The sequence below is a fragment of the Lissotriton vulgaris genome, chromosome 3_1, assembly GCF_964263255.1.
Source record: "Lissotriton vulgaris chromosome 3_1, aLisVul1.2, whole genome shotgun sequence".
In the NCBI taxonomy this organism is placed as follows: Eukaryota; Metazoa; Chordata; class Amphibia; order Caudata; family Salamandridae; genus Lissotriton; species Lissotriton vulgaris.
In genome coordinates, this window is record NC_141689.1 from 948,744,239 (window position 1) to 948,770,051 (window position 25,813).

A 25,813-nucleotide genomic window follows, 5' to 3' on the forward strand; every position below is an offset into this window, starting at 1 on the left:
CCCCTTGTCCAGGGCCAGCCCGACAAGGAGCAGGCCCCATGATGAAGCATGGCACTTCGGACTGTGAGGGCTCCATAATCCTATGATGGATACCCCTAGGGCCCAGGGTCTCCTTCCGATAATCCCCTTGAACAGTGAACAAGAGTCTGAAAGGGGACCAAAATCTGTACAAAAACGTTCAACACAAACATTTTAGCTATGTGTGAGGTTCTACCTGCAGGTGAAGTTACGGAAAGCCATCGATCTTCACAGCCCCCAACTACAGAACACAAGCTCAGGACCCCTGGTCTCGGAGCGGCTCTGGCAAGAACATTGTGCAGCTCTGCACTTGTTAAGTCACTGTGTGCTGTTGCAGAATGTATGTTGCACATTCATTTGCATAACGTAGTGCTGAAGGTGCCCCTGACCCTTGCTAGCGATGATACCGCTTGTCCCAAGGATCCCTCTTCCTGTCCCTCTTTACCCCCTTTTTACGTTTTTTGAAGCCTAAAGAGGGATTGAATGATAAGGCAGACTCTCATTGAATTTTAATGTAACATAACCTTATCCTCATCAATCAAAGAAGAGAGAGGGAGCCAAGGGGCATAATTCAGGCACTAGCCCTTGATGAAGACAAAGGAAGCATGGTTTGAGTAGCAGAACAGTACAGGTAGACAACATTCCTCAGCAGAAGCAATGGGAGCCTGCCTTACTTAGACTTGGACTTCGACACAATCACCGATGATGCCAAAGAAGAAAGGGATGAACCTACCTGAGGTTACTGAAGGCAGGACTCGAGTGTCTGAGCCGGCAGGCTCTCACGCTAAACAGAAAGGAAGGACTGATGTAGAGACACTAACCGACTATGAGCGCCAGTAAAAAAGGCAAGAGCGAGGTGGTTACAGCCCCTAGCAACGGTAAGTGGCAAAGAACCGACATTGTTAGCACTAAGGCTGGCTTTAGCACTGGTGGCGCCTAGTGCGTCAATCTTGCAAACGCCACTCCAGTGACATTAATCTCCCTCACAACCACTTTCCACCAGTGTCCCTCATCTCTATACAGCCGCTCTCTCACAGTGTTTAATTTTTTTTATAGCACTACTCATACCAGTGTAGGGTTTCAGATCACTGTACATCATTCACACTTTATACCGAGACAATGAATTATACATGTGTAAATCAGCATGTAGGAAATGGTACACATGACAAAGAGGACTGACTACAAGGTGCATAAAAACACTTGTTATCTATACTTGTAGGCAGTATATTTTAAGAGTACTTGGTCTGAGTAAGGACAAACTCAGGATTTAAAACATAACACCGTGGTTGGATTGGCTTGCCAATAAGAATTTATTTCTACTCAAACAAATCCAGTTTAGCAACAGTCGGATAATAAAATACTGGGGAAAACAAGATAACATTGTAGCTTATACGCTCCAGCTTGCAGGCGGCTCTTTGATGACAGTTCATAGCTCACTGTGCTATATTAGGATTGTAATTTATGAAGTGCAATTAACAAAAGGATCTCTCCGACAAAATCAGTTACCCACCACGCTGTCTATATAAAATACAGTTCTGCGATGTACACGGTACACCTGCACAGTAGGCATATTAACCCGCTGCCTACTTTATGAAGAATCAAACCTGCCACCAGACAAAACACCATGCTCTAATTACCAGAGTTATCTTGGCATTTTTATTGTTGCCTGAAAAGTGATGGACATACAAGGTACTCGCCAGCAAGTGCTTTTAATCGATGAAGATACTTCTGCACGAAGGACAACCGACCCCCCTCCGGCCCTCCCCCGACCCCAGCCTGGCACCAGGTGCAGTCGCACCAGTCGCGCTGCCCTCTACAAAACACAAGCCTCAACACGGCAGATATAGGTCTCAATCTATTTCATAGGTTTGGAAAAGATTGTTTTGTGATGATATAAAACATGCACTCTGCTTATTAAATCTTGCTCAACCTTGTACAAAATGTAATTCAGTTTGGCAAACTGTCAAGTACCATATTGGCACTACAGACACAAATATATGAAAAGAGGCCAGTAGGAATTGCCTTCCATTTCTTTCAACAGTTTTATCCTGTGCTCAGTGGGAGCACAGGATAAACACGCTCTCAAATATGCCCCCTCCCCCAGCGAATTCAGGTCCTGCTCTCTAGGTCCTGATAACATGTATAGTCACGAGGCCTAGAATGTTTGGAAAGCGCCCAGAGCAGTTGACGCTATAATAAGAGGCAGCGAGGTCCTGTTCTGACAACTGGATGCAGGCTTGTCTGGAGTTGGCTGCGATGTCATCTGCCCACGCAGGAAACGAAAATGTTTGATCAGGCCAAATGCATATTTGATAAGGTATCCTGTTCTTTTGATTGTAGCCTTTTTTTGAAAACCATGTAATTTCCCTCTCATGAGCGAAGCCATCTTGTAACAGCAAAAAAAACTATTGCATGAAGAACTATATTTTTGTACCGGATTCATTTTTTTCATCAAAACAAACACGTTAATAATTTCTTTTCAGTTTAACCTAAAAAAAGAGTGCGCTTCACTTGAAGGTGAAGAGCTATTTCATAAGTGAATGCTTAATTGAATATTTGTTACTAATTGCACGGGCTTCAGTTTCTAATTAACGAAACAGGATAGAATTCTGAGAGTTGTCAACACCTTTTCCAATTATTAGATTGCTATGATCTGCATGCACAAAATGCGGAATTGAAACATACTGTTGGGAACTTAATGTGCCAACATAATGTCCCATGATTAAACTAAATCCAACTACGCCTCAAATCATTCATGTGTAACAACCTTATAACACGTCATAACTGGCAAGACGCAAGAAAGGTTTTCCTTTACAACATTCTGAAGATTTTTTGTATCCTTTTAAATCTTCATAAACATCATGATATAAGCAAAGTTTTTAAAAAGCAAATACTAGGAGAAGGTGTCTATTAAAAGTGGGTTTTGAGAGAAAAAGTGCAAAACAAGTCTTGCAGAAAGACAATTCTCACTGAAGAAGTTTTGCAAGAAAACGCTCTTGAAAAAAACCCTATTTTTTTTAAAGAACTAAGCCTGCTGGACAAAGTTGGTAAACTTGGGAACCTCCTCAGAGGGCCTACTTTTAAGGGTGAACTTAGAAACTCCCTCGCCTCCCATTTAGGACATGATGAAATATTGCTAAAGTGAAAGAAGAATAAAACAGCTGCTTAAAGTGATCCACACTCTACACTAACCATCTGATATAACTTGCAGAGCCGGCCTACACCGAATCCATGGCGTGTTACACGCTTGGCGTCCACAACGGAAGCAGAGTCGGCATTCTTCTCCACTCAGAAGCGGTCCACCTGGCAGCATTCAGCACTATTCAATTTACTTTACTATGAGGGTGCAGTGGCGGCTGCTACGGACCCAGGGAGGTGGGGCGGGGGCAAGGGCAAGGGGGCACAAATAAAATAACACAATTTCCTTAAGGCGCAGCACAGCGCAACGTCCTCCTCCACCGGTTGCCTCTCTTCCAGCGGTACCGGGAAACTGCACTAACCAATCCTGGCACTGCCCTCACAGCATGAGAGCAGCACCAGGATTGGCTAGAGCGGTCTCTCTCGGCGCTCCTAAGAGCACTGGAGACCTGTGCTTTCTCTAACTCAGCTGTCTAAGACAGCTGGGTTAGAGAACTTTAAAATGCGTATGTCTGGCTGACCGGCCCAAGACGGCCAGCCAAAGAGACCTGTACATTTTAAAGCGCACAGCTCCCTGCTTCAACCACTCGGCACGGCAGCACTGGACCCACCCCATCACTCAGTTCAGGAGGGGGCGATTGCTGAAAAATGAAATGGTAATGAATATCCTTTATTACATTATTTTTCAGCTCTGGCACATGCGGCGACACTGTCCCACTCAAATGGAGTGTCGCCCCAGTGAGGATATTTAACTTCCGAACTGGCTATGTGCTCTGGGTTTCTAAACAGGCCAACTGCACTTGTTTCACTTCCCACGTGAATTGATGACAATGGGAATCCGTGCACACCAAGTGCTTGTTGGGTGCCTTATGATCAGGGCTGGTTCATCGGCATTTGCATAACCAATCACACACTGAGTACACCCGCTAACTACAGGGTAACAAAGAAAACAAACAACTGATAGATCAAAAGGTAAACTAATAAGTCCAGTTACAAAATTGCCAGTGTACGTAGTGCTTCAGTGGAGCATCAACACAAGCAGCCACTTGGAATAGGAACTGCTGATGTAATAGCCAAGGATTCTGCAAAACCAACAATATTTGGGTACCTAATGGACGAAAAACGTTGTCTGTAGCTACAGCTGGCTCTCGTAGCCCATCACCACATCCAGTATTTTCTCAAAGTTTTAGCTTACCATTAATGCATACTACAGGCCCGGTAGTCACCGTGAATCCGGAATACATCTATACAACCTTCTGGAATCTGCTTCTGATTGAATCTGTTCAGAAGTATCATTTTGTTAACATTGAACTGCTGCCAGAAATAACATATCAATAGTAAATAATATGCAAGTGCCTATTAGCTCTAGCAAATTATATGAAATTAGAGACATCCATCGAAAGGAAACCCTAAAAGAAATATGATATAGCACAGGTAATAAAACAGGAAATTATTGCCCTCTTTGTTTGAAAGATCGCAAACATAGTTACGGGCAACATTCACAAAATGTGGATACATTCCACGGCTTGACCACTTCCACTTTTGTGAATGAAAGTTCTTAGAAAGATTTGTTTGTTAAAAATAGTCTAGGCTACCGAATGTTTTCTTACAGAGGGCTTCCATAAGAAGCCTCTATTGTGCATAACCAGATGGACATCCAGTTATTAACTGTAGTGATGTTAAAACAGTGGGTAACAAAACTGGTATCCCACTGTTGTGACCTTACAAGAGGATGTGATTGCTCCTTCTTAATTTTCCGGCCTCGCACGATCTCCAGAGACCTGAGCGTGGCAGTGGAATGGCCATTGGCGGTCTCCCCTCCTTGCCTCCACCTTTCAACGGTCTCCATAGACCTGAGGGAGGAGGAAAATGCAGGCAACAGTGCTGTGTCCTATCCCCTGTCAATGGAGGAGGCATGTGGGTGCTAGGAGGCCAGGGGGTGAATACCGGAGTGCCCCAGGTGTGCATTAGATATTTGTGCCCGCTTTGTGGGTCCATTACAGCACTTTGGTATTACAGAAAGGGCCGCAGATGCTTGGGCGGCCCCTTCTGTAATACCTTAGCTCTGGCGCTCATAAAGCGCCATTGCTATCATTAGAGGGTGTTCCCTCATTTGCATTGGAACGCGGCCCCATGCAAATGAGGCAATCTCTTTGCCTCTGAGCCGATGTGTATTACAGACAAGGGCACAGAGGCAAGGAAGCGGTCTGGGAGCGCACTGACAGTGCCCTACCTAAAAGGTAGCGCACTTTCAATGTCCCATGGACCCCCAGCCATACCCTTGCACGTGTGCGCAGTTACTCACTGCACCGGCCTGCAATGGGATCTTTAATCCCCCTGCAAAGTGCATGTGGAATACCACCTGCACGGCAAAACACAGAGTGGCTTCAAAACAGCCGCTCCGTTTTTCATCTCAATGCGCTGCCCTCAGGGCAGCATGAGTTTGTGGCAGCGCATTCACTATAACACGACACAGTTTCCTGGTTAGTGCTAGGCACACCTTTTGAAAGGTGCACCAATGCAAACCAGGAAAATGCGCCCATACTGTAATAAGGTCTCTGGTATGTTTATGTTACCCATCTATAATTCTCCAAATTATGTATAGGTCTCATATCCATTCACAATCAGGAACAGACAACTCTAAATGCCTGTATTCACTGCAATTATATGACAGCAGTGAGAAAGAAAACGTAATTTCCACTGCTGTGACATAATGATGATCATTATCTAACCGTAGCCATTGTACTATTTAATTACTATTGGATGGTTATGGGACCCATGCACATCGTAAAACTGTATATGGGTAACTGACAATAAAGGGACAGTTTTTATACAAGGCAGCTGACTACTTCTGGGCTTTGCTGGCATCTCTTTGAAATAAACAATATACTTGGTGTAATATGCGTTCATATATAGGTCCGTAGTATATCCATTTATCATATATGTCAAGTCATTCTTCCAGTATATGGTATTCCTTAGGAGAGTGCTCCAGACCCCTCACATTGTACTGTCGAGACTTCTCCTCGACAGTATGATGAAAGAGGCGGGAGTACTCTCCTAAGGAATACCGGATATTAGACGAACAACTTAACTTATATAACGAATGGACATACTAAATGACTATATATGAGCACGCTTTACAAGGATATTGCTTATTTCAAAGGGACACCAGCCAAGCCCTGAAGAAGTCAGCTACAATTTATGCAGCGGGAGACGAAGCCCATAGGAAACTTCTGCGAAAATAAAGACTGTTACTACTTCATACACTGCATTGATTGATTTGGAGTGCTCAGAGATCCTGTTTTGATTCATTTGGACCTGTTACAGCAGAGGGAGGCTAGGTGGCTCTCCCTTCTGCTTGAGCACCAGACTCTTTTGAGAATTCTTGGACACTATCAAGTAGAACTACTATAAAACTGGAGTGTGTGTGCTTTCTTTCCCAGCCACCTAATTCAGTTGTTTCTTGAATTTTTATAAAAGAGTTGATTAACATCATGGAGAACTCAAACTTCGCTCTCATTGTTTCGTTGATGTCACACAGATCCCCCTCAGTGAAAAATATAGCCATTATTCTCATTTACCCATCTTTAATTCTATATGTTTTAGGCACAATAGGCAGCCCAGTGCTGTATATCTATATAGGTGAAAGTTGTATGTATGATGATATATTGCTAACCGTCCACCGTCTTTGATAATAAAAATTGATTCTCACTACTTCAACTGCCTCAAATAGATTAGAAAACTGTTTGTGATTCGGTCTCTGGAGTAAGACTAGGGGTGAAATTGGTGGAATTTGGCAACTCCACATTAATCTTGTAAGGCAGAGCTGTGGCCTTATACCGTCAATCGCTATGTGGCAGAACTTTTTTCTGCAAGACTCCAGAAATGAGCGTGCAAGAGAGATTTGGCCTCCCCTAACGCCATTTAATAACGCTGGTGGTCGCGAGCAGTGGCGAATGGTCGTGGTCAGAAAACTGCTTCTCGAGTAGATTTGTTGCAGCTCGAGTAGATTTTTTACTTGAGTGGCAGCAAAATCAATTCAAATGGCAGTGTGCTTTTGTGCACCACATTGTGCTTTTCAAGCTGATTTTTCAGCGCGGGAACTCTGTGGAATCTAGTGGAGTTTATAAGTAACTCCATGGAATTCCGTGGTGTGAAACTCCGCAAGTTCCGCCCACTCCTATATAAGACATGAGATGTTGCGGAACTAAATTCACCTCTCTACACCTTGTGCGATGCATATATAACTACGGAGCTCACTAGAAATATCAATTTGAATGTCAATACCCACTTTTTAGCTTGCACCTAATAACAATCGAACCACCAAAAGAGTCAGTGACAAAGTGTTCCACTGAAGACCTCCTATTCTACAGCTTTTATAGATATAGCAATCTACTGATAACGGGAAACCTGCATTCTAGAAGGTCAGAAAGGCCAATATGTCAATAAGCTGACATTAGAAACAATTAACTAGGATTCCCTCATTCTCTTAGTTCTAAGCATGACAGGTGAAGGACTTGACCATTTCCTTTCTTTACCTAAAAATACAGTAAACTTTGCATCTGTCCCATCAAAAATATAATTCATTGTGAAATCCTTCATTTGTAGGCTTAACAACTGGATACCCACAAATTGGCTAGAAATCATGCTGTAATATTGACATCAGCTGAACAGAACAACTCGGTACATTTATTTGCGATTTACTGTAAACATTCTGAGGAATTTAGTTGAAACAACATGATGTATTACTTTTTTACCATGAAATAAAGCAACTTCGTAAATAAGAAAACTGTATTGGAAACGTACATTACAAAGAATGCGTTGCTTTCTACAGGTTGGAATACAAAGTTTGCTCTAGAAACATAGTATTGGCAACACTACGCAGGGAGGGTTCTTGCACTCCGGCCTAATAGAAGGGATGCCAGGAATCTAATAGCTCACACATACACCGCTCATCAGGCAATAGTTTATTGTGGATTTAGTGACGATACTATAGTTGTATGTACTCATGCATAGCTAGATGACATCAGTAGACTGGATCTGTGAATTAGAACATCTACATGAGAATACATTCGTAGTCTCATAGGGCCATTAACAATCTCTCAGATATCATGGATGCAAGGTTCTCCATAGTCAACTTTACAAATAATATTGAAAACAATTGCATCCTTTGTTAATATTATTATATTCCATTTTGGGTATTCCAATCAAAAAATCTTCTTGTCATACTTTAGCCATGCAACATACTCGACAAATAACATCTAATCATCTTGTGATGTTGCCCTCGTTTAAAAACATATACACCTAGCCCAAAAACCTTTATTTAGTTCATTATCTGACTCATCTCACTTCATACGCCTCCCTTAAGGAGGCATACTTATGGGAAAAAGTACTGCTAATGTTTGTGACTATCCACTAAGCTATTACTGTGTTTGTGTTTCCCACCTTTGCAATGTTAACTCAATGTCACTTGCATTGCCCCCCACCACCTCATTCCTGCACCTGCATAAAATCTTGACACCCAGCAGAATTTGTGCTTGTGTGAGCGCCAGCTACTGTATGAAAAAGTAAGCTGATACCCTTAAGTGCATCAGAGTCTCGAATTTCTAGTTGCAGATATCACATTTTGTTTGCATTAGTGTGACTTAACCCTGAGCAAGTCTTGTGACTACTTCCTAATGAGAGCATCTGGCAGTGCAGTACAGAAAAAATAAAGCGAAGGGGTTTCCTCAGTGAGGCAGGACCTAGGAAGGGAGGATTTTGGTCACTGTGTAAAAAGCAGAGAATAATGCACCCAGTGCTGTACGTATTTTGGTAAGTAATTATAGGAGCCGGAGTCGGAAGGGCACCATGAAATGACGAAAACAAGCCACATCTGAGCCTGTCATGAGCACAAGTCATGCCTGGCCCCAGGTGATATAAACAGTTTATAAAGAACAGAGATACACTTTTCTGTGGGATGGACTGTGTGTCACGGCCATTATCCAAGCAAGTGCGGGAAATCAAGATTAATCCCTTCTTCTTTCCATGTGGGTCCACCAACTCCCAGTAAGAGACTCCTGGATAGTGAAGGGATCTGTGGCCAAGGTTAAAAGAGGGTTGGGAAAGAGAGAGAGAAAGACACTTGTTCCAGCATGTAATTGGTTGGAAGACCTGTGGCCATATTATACAATGCAGCGCATTTTGCTTGTTTGCGCCGGGTGCTCCTTTCAAACGGAGCAGCCTCAAACTTGAGCTACCTTGGGGCAGTGCTTTCAAGTGACATATAGAGCAGCTTCAAAGCAGCCACTCTGTGTTTCACTGAGCAGGAGGTAACCCACCTGCACTTTTAAGTGGGGTGTGAGATCCCCTTGCAGGCGGGCACAGTGAGTGACTGTACCCTCTTGTAAGGGGATATCTTGGGGTTCATGGACCCCCTCACCCTCTCCAGTTGGCTGCCACAAAGGGGCGCCTCCTGATGGCTTCTTTGCCTTTGCACATGTGTCTGTGCTATCGTGCGGACACAGAGGCAAAGAGATTCCCTAATTTGCATGGGTCCACTCCCCCATGCAAATGAGGGAATGCCCTCCGATGAAGCGTCTGCCCTGGGGGCACGCAAAACGGGTGCAAATGGCCATTTCACCCGCAGTACTTTGTATAATACGGACCCTGGACGGGAGTAGCTGGACCAATATTAACGAGTATCTTGAGCAGTAGTCAAGGGACCGCGACTAACCATGCCGAAAGATAAGATTCATAGCAAATAAGGAAATCTGGTACACATGGAAATTGAATATGGTAAGCAAAGTAGGGATCGAATTTCCCCAATGCTGAGTGCACGTGGAATGTGACTAACCCCCAGGCATAGAATCCTGCCCAATATCCGAATTAGAATGAGAGGACTCTGCATCACTGATAAGGAGAAGTCTCTAAGAAAGGAAACAAAGCAGTAACAGTAAAACAAATGTCAAAGTTCAAAGAGAATAGGGACAGAGGGAGGAAAAAAAAGATGAAGGTGAAGGGACAGAAGGCCAGATGTGAAACGTAACGTAAGCAAAAGAGCCATAACAACCTGCTTAAGCTTGTGACGCGTTTTTATAATACTGTGCCAAGCTTGGCCTGAATGGGTTCTTTGCTATGTTCAGCTCTCTAGCTGATGGCATGGTGGCACTAAATATTAGGTCCAGGAAGTATTTGCCCTGCATATTTGTAGTTTCTGCTGTCCTGTTCTCCATCTCCAAGACCTGACGAAGAGCAATTCAGGTTCTACAGCACTGGGAATGAATTAGTGATTAACACATTTTTATAAACAAATTAAGTGTATTTGGGGTAAAGCTTGACAGATTGGTAAGACTTAACATTTGAACTTTAACGTAATAGAAAACATAATGAGGGGGATAAAGAAACAGAAATGGGTAGAACTACAGGGGCAATGCTAGAACTAACAGTAGGTGGAGAAGTGTGGCTCAGGGGTTAGAGGCGGCAGACCCGGAAGCGGAGATCGGCCCTGGACCAGGGTTCAATTCTCCGCCTCAGCGGGTCTTGGGCTAAAAAATTCCACGGACTCAATAATTCTCGCTCCGGTGCCTTCTTGACTCACAGGTTCACACTCTGCGACTCTGGGCAATAGCTTGCTTAATCTCCACAGCGGCCCCTCGCGGCGGGATGCCTGGCTTTCACCTTGTGGATACCCTGCTGGGGTTATCTCACAGGGGAATACCAGGACGGGTTCCCTAAGCAAGCGCTTAGATACCGACCTCAGTCAGTGATTTGCGCTATATAAATACATTTACATTACATTTACAATACAGAAAAGAAGCTGTGGAGGGTCACAGAACAGATTAAGCATTACAGAGGTGGGGAATCTTACTTGAGAAATTATGAGTCTGAATAAAAATGATTTTCTCTAGAGCGAATCAGGTGAAGCCTTTGAGTACCTCATCTTTCTGTTGGTCTTCTTATATATCTTAGGGCAAAAGCATAAGAGCAATTTTGGGGGTACTCACAAAACCCACATATATTTTAGGTTAATGCATTGCAAGCCTCATGGATATGCTATTCTAAGGCTGCGTTGAATGAGATATGCTCACCTACCGCCCTTAATGATCTCCAGGGGATGAGAATCCAAGGGATGATCTAATAACAACTGCAAGGTACCAAAAGGGGTGTGCTATAAACCGCTAAACCTCAGAGAGAGTGTGGCTGAATCAGTTTTTATCCAATGCCCCTTAATAGGAAAACACAGCCTGAAGTAACCATAGGGGACTTAATTAATTTTGCAGGCATACACATAATGAAATGCAGGGCTGTGCGGATCTCAGTTTCATACATCAGAAGTTGTACTGCTGTCATGTTCACATGAACAAAGCAACTAATATGTTACATGCACCATCACTAGAGATAGTAAAAAAGGTAGCGCCCTAAGACAGGAAACACCCAAGATAGTTGACATTAACACAATCAAACCATCACAACTATTACACTCAGAAACGAACAGAATGAAAGTGGAGACCATGGTTGTCTGCCTCCGGCAGTAATACAATTGCTAATAAAAAAAGAGAGCTACACTCCTAATGTAGCAAACGGGAAATGGATAAGAGGCAATATATTGATACAGTGGACGATTTAAGGGCATTGTCTACAGTGCTGGAAGGACCACTATCTTATCTTCAGTGAACAAGGCAAAGATAAAAATAAAATATGCTACAAGTGCATAGATCGAAAGAGTAAACTGAAGAAAGAACTGAATCTCTCAAAAAGCTACAGAAAGAATGGAACCTTTCACCACTCAAAAATGTGATCCACTTGGAAAGATCTCAAAGTAGATTTTGTCAATATGTTTTTTTTCATGTGTGCTGTAGAAAACGCCCACCTATTGACACAATAAGCATGACAATAACAAATAAAACTCCAAGGGTAATGGAGCACAGAGAAAGAATAGGAACAGCCATAAATAATAAAGAATTGTAATAGAGGCTTTAAATAGTACATATATCAATAAGTTGCCGATTTAAGTTTTGAAATATAAATCAGGGTTATACATACAAGTTTTGATACCGATAGTAATCCTGCCACAAACAAGCTACTACACTCGTGAAGTGACCACAGGGTGTCTTAGGGTAGGTGTCGAGATGATGAAAGATTGCATTGAGCCCCTGGAAGAATCTCTTGGATAGGTCAGGGTGCACAAGGAGCCAATGTTCAGAATTCTGGTAGTTGAACACATAGTCCACAGGCTCGACGAGGATCTGCAGGTGGCATTAAACTGAGGGTGGTTGTGAACACAAAAAAAGGACAGCGTGCCCTAGCGTGGTGCAAATATGTCTCCTGCTTTCTTTTCAAAGGCACATATATCGCTGGCCTGCTTAAAGTTAGAAGAAACCCAAGAGTCCTGTGTGCTTCGGAAACCCAATGCTCCTGAAGCTGAAATGAAGTTTGTTTTGGGAGATGAAATTCCATGGCAGAAGTCCAACAAGTAACATTCTCTATTAATTAACTGTGTATGTTAGGGTGAATTGCCTAATTATTCTGAGCTCCTCCAGATGTCCGAAACACTAAAATTATTGCAGAGCATCAGCAATGCTGGCAGAAGGCCAGAGGATAAATTGTTCATTTTTTGTCTGTGCGACTACTTCTGACATTCCATTAAGCTTAACCAATTAGACTTTAAGAAATGGCCGCCCTCGCCCCAGCGTAAAAGCTATTGAAGCATTATCCCACTAATAATGGATAAGTGCGATGAGAGAATAAGAGAGACAGAGAAATTAGATAAGAAGAAAGATGAGAGATTCATCCATACATAGGCGGACAGGCTTCATAACTTTGAAAACAGTATTTCAAAGAGCCAACTGCAGGCCAGATATCTGCCGGAAGCAAACTCCAGGGAAAATGCTGATCCGATCACGTTTTAGGGTTTACTTTGATGGATTGAGTTTGCTTAAATGTAGGAGCACAAGCTAATGATGTCATAATGTGCAGTGGATCATTCTACACAACCCACATTTCCACAACATCCCTTACAGTTCTCCTCATAAACTCCCACTCTATCGTTAGTCACTTAGCGCGTGTTGCAGACCTCATCACACACAACAACCTAGACGCTAATGGCGTGATTGATAAAGAAAAGTAGTAAATCAATTCCTGTGCAAGTGCTCCTATAAACAGATGCGGATTCACTTTTTTTCGGAATTCACTAACATTCCTAGTGGAAAGCTATGCCAGACTCAAGTTTCTAGGAGAACTGGGAATTTTTATATATCCCACGATCTTCCATTTTTCCCCGTGTGGAATTGCATATACTGTTTATTTACACAGTGGGTAAATGTACCCTGATGTTTAATTGTACATTTTTTTCTTTTTTTTCTCCATCACTCCTTTACGGTTTTAGGTGATCTGGTCCTTTTTACATCCCTTTGGTGGAGTAAATCTCCAACTATGCCCACAGTGGAAAAATGTTGTAACAACGGTTATGAAAGGCAACATGATCACAAGTTTGTATGTGTTCACACCATTTCAAGGCTAACCACACCTTGAATCACCTACACCCACCCTATGGGTGGGGTCTACTACTACAGAATTCTCATCATTTGTGAAGGAGAACCCACAGTAGTGAAACCATTTATCCCTTTCAGACGTCCTCCCCACAATTCCTACAAGAGTAAGTAACACTTTTTTGGCCTCAAATATATGTTTTCAGCTAAAAATGGCTTTGTCTATTAGGCTCTGAGCTTTAAAAAAAATGATGTTTTCCCCTTCTCCGATCCCGTCTTCATGAAGTTCATCCCTGATGGCTATGCCAGCATATATCATAATTGCAACAAGGTCCAGAATTTTAGAACCTGGTTTTCACACAGTTGAAATGTGGACATTGATCATAAGCAATGTGGTGTTACATTGTTTTAGATGTAACATTGTTAATACATATGTATCTCGAGAGAGAGATGAATCAGTACATGGGTGGTTATGCTTACATACTTGAAGAAACATAAAGAGTGAATTATAAAATAGAAAAAAGAATTACATGTGATTGTTTAATTGTATTAAGCCTGTTTATTATCGTTGGAACCCTAAAGGTCGATGAGTAGTGTGCTTTGTGTGGAGTGTGAATTGCATGTACACCTTTGAGATGAGTAACAGTCACTCACCTTCTGGCCGAATGCATTATTCCTGTGTACTTGCAGTAAAATGTTGTCGTAAATGCCGCATAATTATTTGACTTGGAAATTATGCGAATTACACTGCTTCTGGAGTGCTTCCTGAAAGCAAAACGTCTTCTTGGGTCACATGTCTGTCCTCTAGGAGACTAAGGCATGATTTAGATCTTGGCGGATGGGATACTCCATCACAAGCGTGACTGATATTCCGTCCGCTGTATTAAAAATGCCATAGGATATAATGCACTTTTAATACAGCGGACAGGATATCGTCACATTTGTGACGAATATCTCATCCACCAAGATCTAAACCAGACCCTTAGTGTGAGAACATTGAAACTGGCTTGACAATCCTCCTGGGGCACACCTACGCTCCAGGTTGGCACCGAAACTGAATGTAATCGTGCCCATCCTCCTACTGGGACCACCACAAACATATGCAAAATGGCATCCAAAGGTACTATCGAACGTGACCTTTCCCAGAAGAAGTTTCCTTTGTGTTGGCCATGGCTCTACTATTAATGTGGCTGGGCCCACTGGACTTTCTCTGTTTCTTTTAGCTTTTTTAGTTTAAGTGCTTGCTGGCATGTTATTACTTTTTTCCCTTTGTATGTCAAAGCCCTTGCTCTGAGGCACATGTGTGCTGGGTGTTGAGACCCCACAGTCAGTGCATGCCTTATGATACCAGCAGTGGATCAAGCTGTTGCTACTTCTCACTCCCACCCACCTTTACTATTGCAGGCAGGGAAAGCTTTGGGACTGTGCACTCCTTCTCCTTCCAGACATAGACATGGGGAATGGTGTGAGTGCTCTGATCTGCTCAGGGAGCCCAGGCCCCTTCTATAAGCCTGGATATTTCACCACATACCGGGCAGATGTCACCATCCTCTCCACCTAGAGAGAAGGAAATGAGAATATAGCAAAACAGCATTTCTTGTGAGCTGATCCCTCTTGGACACTGACCTTGCCAGTGGTATTATCTGAGTACAGAAATGTGTATTATGCCACAATTGGCCTTGGTTCATCCCCTGTGGGCACTGAACCTCTTCAGGGGAATAATTAAGTAATTAATTAATCAAGCGCAGCATACAGTAGTGTCTTTTCCTGGCCCACAGCCTTTGAAACTCATCAAGAAATGCTGCAAGCAAGAGGTATAGGTATATGGCAATATCTCTGGTCCAGATAGACTCATTTCCCCAGTGTTTAGTTTGCTGTGCTACTGGTAGTGCTTGCTAGCTACCAGAAGTGTTTAATTAGGACTTTCTTACTTGTGTTCCTCCATTGAGGAACAACCTCAGGGACTTGCCCTCCTGCCCCAGAAACTAGTAGCTCCTCGGTCCACATTCTTCCAGCAGCAAAACACTGTAGCTCTCAACCCAGACTACATTACCTCACCAGATCACAACTCCTGGCGACTTGAAGGGCATCGGTATATCCTGAGTGTGGAGAATTCCTTTCCAGGACACCTTCAGCTAGATCCGATATAACTTGTACTGTCTCTTAGAGGGGATGCCAATGCCACCAGCCCAGTAGATAGTGTCCAACAATGTCCCAAGAAGTAAAAGCACGGAGACCTCTCCAGGCAGTGATTCATCCAAATGGTGTATCCTTCCTTCCTGTTCTGTTGTTTCCTCTTTTCTCAAACTTTCTCCATTGTGCACTAGTTTAAAAATGGAGGTTGGGAATACTAGAAAGAGGGGGTCTCCGTCCAATCCAGAGATGCCACATCACCACTCTACATATAAGAGACACTTCCTATTAGCAGCCAACAGACTGTCCCCAAATCACAGCTTCTTGGTTACTTTCTACGTGGCATAATCAAGTGGTCACTAGAGTTCTAATTTTACCCCAGCTAACAGTGTGAACTGTTTCCTTCCCTCCAGGACTTTAAAGAGAACCCTCTGGTGGGGTTGGTGCCAGAGTTCAGACTGTTCCGTTTTGGTTCCTGTGAGAAGGGCGTGCTCAGGCTTTTCCGTTAGTGTCAGCGAATCACCCAATGCAAATTTCACCCCCAGTCTTTCCTCTCACAGTAGAAGGCTAACCCCACTGAATGGGTCTATTATGAATGGGTGACTTTGAACTACAAGCAGGCCAACATAGTAGGTAACCTCACTCAGCAGGGTAGTTAAAAACCCAAATGTCATTAGGGCTGGCTCAGGGAAATATTGCAAAACCCAAGAGGAATAAAGAGACACATATATGGCCAAATAAATATTTTATTTGTGGTCAGACCCTTTTTAAGCATAGAAAAAGTCAGGTCAATCATTTTTCTATGTTGAGCCAATCCAAAATTAGTATTTTTCCTGTTTCACCCGTAGGATGAATACAATGAAGCACTACAGAATGATACTTTAATCAAATAGAAATAGGGACATATCTTGTTGCCTTGAGGACTTATCAAATTATAATGCCAGGCCATTGCCATTTAATTCAGGGTTATATCTGCAATAGGCTATTTGTGCATCGATAGCAGGCTGAGTCAGATGGCAATTTAATTTGCCCAGAATGATGTCTGCAGATATGTGCTCATATTCCCATGTAGCCAGTGAAGAGCACCACACAGGACCTTATTTTAAAAGGTGGGCACTTGTGGTCACCACTGTTCAAAACCATTTTAGCAGAAACTTACAGTGGAAGAGACTTCAGTTTTGTTTTTCACTCATGACAGAGGTCTCAATGCTAGGAGAAAATCTAAATATCTGTGGGTATCAAGCTGGTTAGGCATCGCTAACACTCACTAACATATTCCCTCAAATTCTCATGGACAAGGTAAACAAAATAAGAGTCACAGATTGTTGTAGTCATAAAGCCAAATTTGTGCACTCATGCCTCTTGTCCTCACACTCTGCAAGCTTAATTTGATTCCACGCAACACATCAATGAGCAACAGCATTGCTTTTTAAAATGGTCAACAATCCTGAATGCCTGCTCACAAGTCCCCAAAAAGTCTACCTGAAAGCCACTAAAATCAACAAACAAGGCACTAGATAGTCATAGCTGAGACATGTTCAATTGTTCTCAAAACCATTCAGAAATTGTCCTGAAAGTTATTCTTGGGGTACACATTAATTGTTTCCGAAAAAAACTTCAGATTACAGTAAAGTGATCCATGGAATGCTTTTAAAGAGGCCTCACAAAGCGGTTATAAAAGATTAACAATCATTCAATCCGCCCTGATTTACTCCTCCAATTAATCAAGCAATCACCTTTATGTTACCATGACATTGCTCTCAAACCAAATCCAAAATGATGTTGATTTACCGCCTAAATTTTGATCAAGTATATTCCCAATTACTCTGTAATGCTAAAGAAGTTATACTTAGCAGCTTGTTGCTCCAAAATAGTATGTCCCCTCGATGCTGCTACCTAGAGTAGCGCAACAACCTGGGAGAGATACATGCAGGGGCGTAGGAAGGGGGGGGTGTAGTGTGTGCAGGCTGCCTGGAAAGTCATCACTGAGGGGGGTGACAAAATGAAAAAAATATGTGTTTTAAACACATATTTATGCCATTTTGTCACCCCCCTCAGTGATGAACCTTGTCACCCCCGGCCTGACAAAATGGCAAAAATATGCCATTTTGTCAAGCCGGGGTGACAAGAAATTTTCGGCACCGGGTAAGACAGTCCTCTGGTTCTCCTCCTTCCTCCACAACCGATCACAAAGAATAAAAAATAAAAATTTCGAATCCAACCTCCACCCCGTTACCAGGGGTGTTCCACAAGGGTCAGTGCTCTCACCTCAGCTTTTCAACATTTACATCGAACCCCTCACCTCTCTACTCAGGAAATCCAACATCCCTTTCCACCTATATGCTGACGACACGCAGTTATATCTAGAAACCACTTCCTTTGAGGAGCTCCAGAGACTCAACGCCACGCTCAGAGAGGTACAACAGTGGCTCTTAAGTAACCATCTGAAACTCAATCAAGAGAAAACGGAAATACTCCTCATCTCCAACAAAGATTAAAAAAAACAAATTGCAGAATGGCTCAAAGCTATCGACGCCCTCAATGGCAACATTTCACTGGCGGACTCAGTAAAATCTCTAGGTATCACCCTTGACCCAAAACTGGACATGAAAAATCACATCTCTAGATCCTCTAAAAGCGCCTTTCTCAACTTAAGACTATTATACAAAATAAAACCCTTCCTCCCTCCCAAGGACTTCTAACAAGCAACCGAAGCACTGGTGCTCGCCAGAATCGACTACGGGATCGCAGCCCAGACTGGCAATGCAAAATCCCACCTGCCCCTTGAAAACAACCTTCAATGCAGCAGCCAGATTGGTCACCGGAACAAAAGAAATCGAACACATCTCCCCTGCACTCAGAAAACTCAAATGGCTCCCAATTGAGTTACGAGCCAGCTTCAGAACCGCCTGCCTCACGCACAAAGCCCTCCACACAGGCAAACCAGAATATCTAGCCACCAAACTCAAAAGAGCCGGCCAGCCCAGGAACCTCAGAAGCACCAATACCCTTCTACTCATCCCGCTAAAAACTCGCAAACAAAAAACGGTGACCAGATCGTTCGCTGGAAACGCTCCCAAAATCTGGAACTCCATCCTCCCTCACATCAGAACGGTCCCCTCGTTTCCAAAATTCAAAAGCCTGCTCAAAATCCTCTTCCTGGATCGTTCTCAAGCGAGCAGATAGGCGACAAGGAAGTACTTTATCTGGCACCCCGCCAACTCCAACTAGATGACCCTATTTAGAAAACCTCCCAGAGACTCGTACTGTTGTGTCAAGAAACCCTCAAGACTTTCGTCCCAAAGACTGGGGTTTACCAGGTTACATTACTAAGTTACCCTCGCTGAAACTAGGCTTTTATCTTCCTGTGCAATACGTCAGCGGTACGGTGACAGTTGCTCTATGTCTCTGTAAAGGAACGTATTATGTATTAGTTGTCTCCATGCGCAGGTACCTGCTACTACTTATATGGCCGCTTCACTATGTTCCTCTTTATTCTCTGTACTACCCATTTGCACATAAGTTACTTGTTGTGAAGCGCTCTGATACCCTCGGTTCCAGCAAGCGCTATATAAAACTCCTAAAATAAATAAAATAAATTAAAGCTCACTGGCTAGCGTATATTTTAAATATTTTTAAAAATCCTTATAGCATTGTTTCTATCTTTCAGCAGGGCTCTAACTCACTTATTTATCCCAGCATATGAGTGATATGCCTGGCCATGCACGTGGACATCAAGGACTTTTATTAGAAGGCCATTACAATTGCAGCAAATTCACACTGACTGCTAAGCATTGTACCAAACAATTACTAAGTCGGAAGATCATGTCACTTCGAAGCACGTCACAGCATTTTACACATTTAACATATTGTGTTGTGTGCTATTGAAAGTGTCAAATGGGGAGAGGCCTTCTGTTTTGTTTTACCAATGCACAAGGAAGTCTTTGCAGTATAATATTAGGGCACACACTAGGGGAATTTTTGCCAGTTCCTCTTTCTTGTCAAACATTTACAAGAAGTAGTGTAAATTCCCTGCTAATTCATGTGATTATGTTGAACCCTAGTGTCTAACCTGTAGTAAATATGAATATTTGAGTTTTTGAGAGGTCAGAAGGAAAATGTCAACTGAAATAAAAACTACTATTCTTTTCTGAAACTTTGTGCAAAGCTTACTACAAATCTGTAGCAGAGTCGCATTTTCTACATAGTCACTCACGTTTTTTCACTTTTATCCGAACCCTATTATTGCTGGTAATATGATTCTGTGCTTTGTGACACTGCTATTTAGTGTCCAAATGCAGGGGCTCTAGCAATAAAATGTTACTTTTAAAATTGGTTTAATTCAGTTTGACTATTTAACTATCATGTGAGCCATGATAGAGAGCAAATCAATTGCACCAGTGACGTTAAAGTTAACGTGACATATGTGGCCTGCAGTGTGTAGTTACACCACATGTATATATGAAAATGCATATGTAGCAAAAATATATGGCTGCAGTTTAAAAGAATTACAGTGACATATGGAAAGGAACAGTGTCTTTATCATGAGATAATAAAGTGCGGCATGTAAGCCCAGTGGAATTGGCAATTAGTATAGAAAAAAGTAACACAATAAATACTTGTAATAGTGTACCTCACAGTGATTAAATTTCCAAAACCTGTATTCACTGTGGAGGCGCAGCTAGATTCTCGATGAAAAGGCCTTGATTACATTAAAGTCCTGAATCTCTATCTTCACCTGGTAAAATACTCGTAAAATGAGTCCATTATATGTTCCACTTAGGCCTAAAAACCTAATTTCATAGAGAAAGCATATTTCTGATCATGTTATTGGGAAAATCACTTTATAAAAAATACTTTGTGCTCCTTAGGTCAAATTTGACTGAGAGCTAGTTTTGCTGTTTATCTGACCTTAGAGGCCCCAAAAACATTCTTGGTGGGAGTTAACGACACTGATCTCTAGAAGACAATAGTTTGGCCTCTCGGTTCGGTCCAGGAATGCAGCAGTTTTGCCAATAATTGGCCAATTAATAGAGATTAACCGTCTGGGAGAGGGAAGAGAGAGGAGCAGCTGGCAGAACAAAGGACAGCCATAAGACTATCTCTTGTGACATTAAGGTGCCAAATGGGGCTGACAGCATCTTTTCTCATTCATTCACAAGGCCCTCCAATACTGTCTGGCTTGTTTAACTGCGGGAGAAAAACAGTTATTTGTCCTGACCAAGAGAGGAGGCCTCATCTAAATAGAGGAATCGTTTGGGGAGAGCAATGGGCAGATGGGCATAGGGCAAAATAATTGATAGGACTGGGTGGCAAAAATCTGCCAGTCACCTGTTAATGCACTGGTTAGCACCTTACTCCCACTACCTCAGAACATAACTGACCCAGAAAGACAACATATGAAGAAGAAGACCTTGCTGAAAGAAAAGGACTGAAGGACATCTGGCTCATGTGGGCACCCAGGGATGGGAACTGCTTTTCAACACTGAGATGGTTGTCCTCCTCTTTGACTGCTCTAGGGACAAAAAATAAAAGGACTCATGACTCCAAGAGGCTGCAACTGACCACAAAGGATTGACCCCTGCAGAAGCCCTGGCTGGAGAGAGGCCTGGTGCCTAGATGTCTGACTTGTGAACCCATGTATTGCAGGAGTGACCAGAAAGAACTTTCCCAGCAGCTGGAGATAAGTGGTACTTAGCCATTCCTTTCCACTCTGGTACCATGTTATGGTGCTGAGGCATGTACTGGAAGGGGGTGGGGTAGAGAAAACGCGAGCAAGAAAACCAGGTTGATCCAGCTAGAGCTTTTTCAGCTGGACCTTGCAGTAAAGGGATCCAACCGCAGTGAGCACAGACTTGCTGTAGATTGCAGACTTGCCTAACTGGATAATTTTGTGTTTCAAGATGTGAGGAAATCGGAATGTAAAACTTTGGACTGGTTTAGGCTGAATATCCGCCCCATTGGTGAAGGACATGGATGACTTTGAAATTTAGCTTTGCCCCAGTCATACCTTTTGGAACCAAAACCAACTGCTTCAGAGATAGCTCTATGACAATATATCAGACTTTTGATGGCTTCTGCCTTGCACCTTGACAGCTAGAGTATATATGACCTCTAAGGTGACCAAATTAGTCAAAGATATTTGTTTACATGTAATAAAAAGAAAACAAATTACCCTATGCAGCGACATTGACCAATAGCTAGAAAAGCACAGAGGGGCCACTCTGCAAACCAAACACAGTTTAGAGGCTTGTAATCCCAGACTAGTGAACTCACACCCTACACACATAGCACACCATCTCCTAGATCCACTTTTTTCAACAAACAATACCAGGGATGTTGGAAACCCAATAAAGCTCAGTTGGATTAATCATATCTTCATCACATTTTTATTCCAGCTATGGTTTCCATAAAAAAATCTGTAGGTAGTGCATCATAACTACGCAGTAAAAGTGTGCACCTGAGCTCATAACTCCTCTGGTGTTTTAAAAACAGAAACCACATGTTATGTGAGGACATTGACACCTTGGTAGCCCATTTCAATAGCTGTTTAAGAGTCTTAATCCTCTTATCCTGTTAAAAAACACCAAAGCAAAACTATAATTTAGACATATTCCTTCGTAAACGTCCAAATTGGGTAAATACACATTACAAGCTCAGCAACTAGAACACAAAAGCACAACTGTTATGGCTCTCTTGTTAAAGAAAATACATTAAGCAACACAAAATCTAAGGATAAGAGTAAAGTTGCTAAAAAGGCCTATTTTTTTCAGATTGAATTTCCAAAGCACCTAACTTAGCCAGAGGGTTTTTTTAGAATAATAAATGACTTTATGTTCTCCCAAGCTTCCAAAATCTCAATTATACCCGTGGATAATTTATGTAATGGTCTTGCCATATTTTTTCTGGGTAAAATCATGAACAATCAAACTCAGAATTAACTTCTTCTCATTAGCTAACACAATATTTGGATCCACATGAATTCTGTGCAAAATGTAACAGAATCCTTTTATCACTTTGCTTTGGTGTCCTGTGTATCATTACTGAAGGCTACAAAAGCCACATGTTCATTAGTGTCCCCAGACAATATCTGTCCTGCAAAAGAGAAGAAAGCAGTGATCAATCTTTTACCCATCTTGCTACTATCTTTAAGAGCTCTCCCCATTCCAGTTCCAGTGTGGGTCCCACAATATGAAGACAGGCCATTGATTAGCCATTATAAAAAAACATCTCTACTCCCAGGAGTAAACACAAATTAAGGTAGCAACTCACTTACTCCCTTCTTATGCAAGGTGCTAGAGAATTCTGGTGTTTAATCATTTACAAAGCTTTGTTGAACACTGTGGGCCCTATTTTGATGTCAGTCAGAAAGCCTCTGAGGCTTTTCAACTGACATCTTTGGTTTCACTTCCAACCGCCGCATAACAATGTTGGCGGTCGAAAGTGAAACCGGCCGGTCCTTCAAGCTGTATTCCGACGGACTCAAGGAACCCTTTGGCCAGTCAGAGGCCCCACCGTAATCCCTGAGGATGGTGTTTCTGCCTTCGGGATTATGATATTGGTTTCTGACAGGCTTTCCATGTCGGGCTTTCCGACATGGAAAGCCTATCGGAAAGTGACTTTGGGGGCCCCCAGCAGGGCCGGCGTTCCTCTACAGCCTCTGGTCACCTTGAGGTGCCTGCCACATGGTGCAGGGATTAACACAATCTCCCATTTCCCGTTTCTGGTTTACGAATGCAGCACAAGCTCCCCATGCCAAATGGGAATATGGGACTGCACCATGTGTGGTCGCATTGTAATGGCGGTGTTGGGACTGCAGACAGGAGGTCGGTCGGTCCCGAGACCACGGCGATATCACATCGTACTCAGGCCCTGTGTCATTGTGGACAACTACAAGGCTAGCCTGTGACCCAGTAGAGGGACAGAACTAGTCATATAAGTTCATGACGACCTAAGCAGTCTAAGGGATGGTAGTGGAATTGGGTGCATCTTTCTCAATCTGTTAGCTGCCTTCAACAAACATTGATCACTACACTCTTATTTTCACACTCACATACATTGGGATTTCAAGGGCTGCCCTCAAACGGTTGAGAAACTTCCTGAAAGACTGTCAATACATTGTGTAACTTCCTCCTTACCGTTCTGAATTGAAATCTCTCAGCTGTGGAGTCCCTTAGCAGTATATACTGACACCCCCCCTGTTTAACATATATATATATGCAGCGCCTGGACAAAATACTTTTCAGACGGAGGCTCATTTCTATATGTATGCAGATGACACACCACTGATTTTTTGTCTGCCCAAGAAACCCTCTCAGACAAATTCCATTAGGGATGCTTCAGAGAACTGCTTCCAATTAGTGGTGGGGGATAGCCAACAACTTCTTGACAGTAATACTCTCCAAAACCAAACTCCCTTTGACATCTATCATTAATTCAATCATAAAATCTTTAGACTGACCTCATATAATGGGTCAAATACCCTTTCAGCTAAGCCTGTCTACATTCTCGACATTCAAATGAATTCTGATTTGTCCCTGAAAGCCAAAACAGATAATGTTTCTGAGACATGGTTTTACCAGTTGAAGACCTTAAGAACTTTATTGCCTTTCTTTGGTCATAAGTTCCAGATTCTGATTTTAAATGCTCTTGTAAATCAATATTAGACTACAGGAACTCAATGTATTAAGCTGCTCCAGATATAATCCTCCACCTGCGTCAACTAGTGAAAAATGCAGTTGCACTCTAAAACTCAACACACGTGTGTTTAGACAAACTGTTGAAAAAAACATATTGAGAAGCAGAAATATTGAGTTTTAAATACTTTGTGATGCACAAATATCGCGTGCAAAAATATTGCTGACAAGAACATTGGTTTTAAGGTAAGTAATATTGACATTTGGAATATCTATGTTGTTAATATAAATGTTAAAAATATCTATGATGTTAATATCGTTGACAAAAATATTGTTGTTAATAATATTGTTTTTTAATTATTTGTGTGCACTTTAGTATATATTTTAATTGTATATGTTATAAATTGTTTGTATAATTGTTGTTAATGTTTTTAATATAGCTTATACATTTTTAGTTATTTTTAAATTTAATTTAATAGCTCATCTGTATTTTTTGTGCTGTAGTGGGGTTACTAGTGGTACAGGGTGGATAGTAAATTAATTATGACGAATAGTTAATTATTAATTAATGTTAATTATTTAATGAATTAATTGTGTCATTTTTAAAAATTATGTTAAGTTTTATGTGTGGATTGTGTGGTTTGTAGTGGTATAGAAGGGAAGTTACTTAATTATAATAATGTAATAATTAATTTCTAATTATTAATAAATATTTAGATTATGATTCATTATGTGAATTGGGTAATTAATTACTTTTTTTATTAATATTTGTTGGTGTGGGTTGTGGTTTTTAAAGGGTTAAAGGGTGCGAAGGAAATTAATTATAATAATGATGAATTAATGTTAATTATTCATTATTATTTATTTGCTAATTAATTATATAAATTGTGTAATAACTTTTGTTTAAAGTTAGATATGAGGTGTGGGTATTGTGTTTGTAGGAGAAAGTGTGGGAACTTAATTGAATATAATAACTTTATTATTAGTTAATTATTATTTTTGTTTACATTGTTTTCTAAATATATATTAGGTGTGCACTGTTGGGTTTGTAGGAATAAATTGTGGTTAGTTAATTAAATATACTTATTTTATTTTTAGTTAATTCATATTAATTGTTTAATTGATAATTATATAAAATGTGTAATTATTATGAGTTTACGAATGATTTTAGGTGTGTGTTGTTTATCTTGCAGAAGTATAAGCTAGGAAGGTTTTTAAGTAATCATAAATGTAATTTTTTTTATTTATTGTATAAACAATGTGTTATTTATAATGTTATGTGTTAATTGTTTTATTCTTTTCATTGTAAATAACATTATATTTGTTTGGTTGATATAATTGTGAAAATATAGTGTGGTATTTTATTAATATTAATATTTATTTTAGTTTAAAATATTTATTAACCCTTGTAATACATGT

General features: G+C 41.6%; 1 protein-coding gene across 6 annotated transcripts in view; it reads right to left on the bottom strand.

Annotated features, from left to right (window-relative positions):
• Nucleotides 1-25,813, bottom strand: part of NTRK2 (neurotrophic receptor tyrosine kinase 2) — a 528,847-nt gene that overhangs the window by 422,917 nt on the left and 80,117 nt on the right. The window lies entirely within an intron of this gene.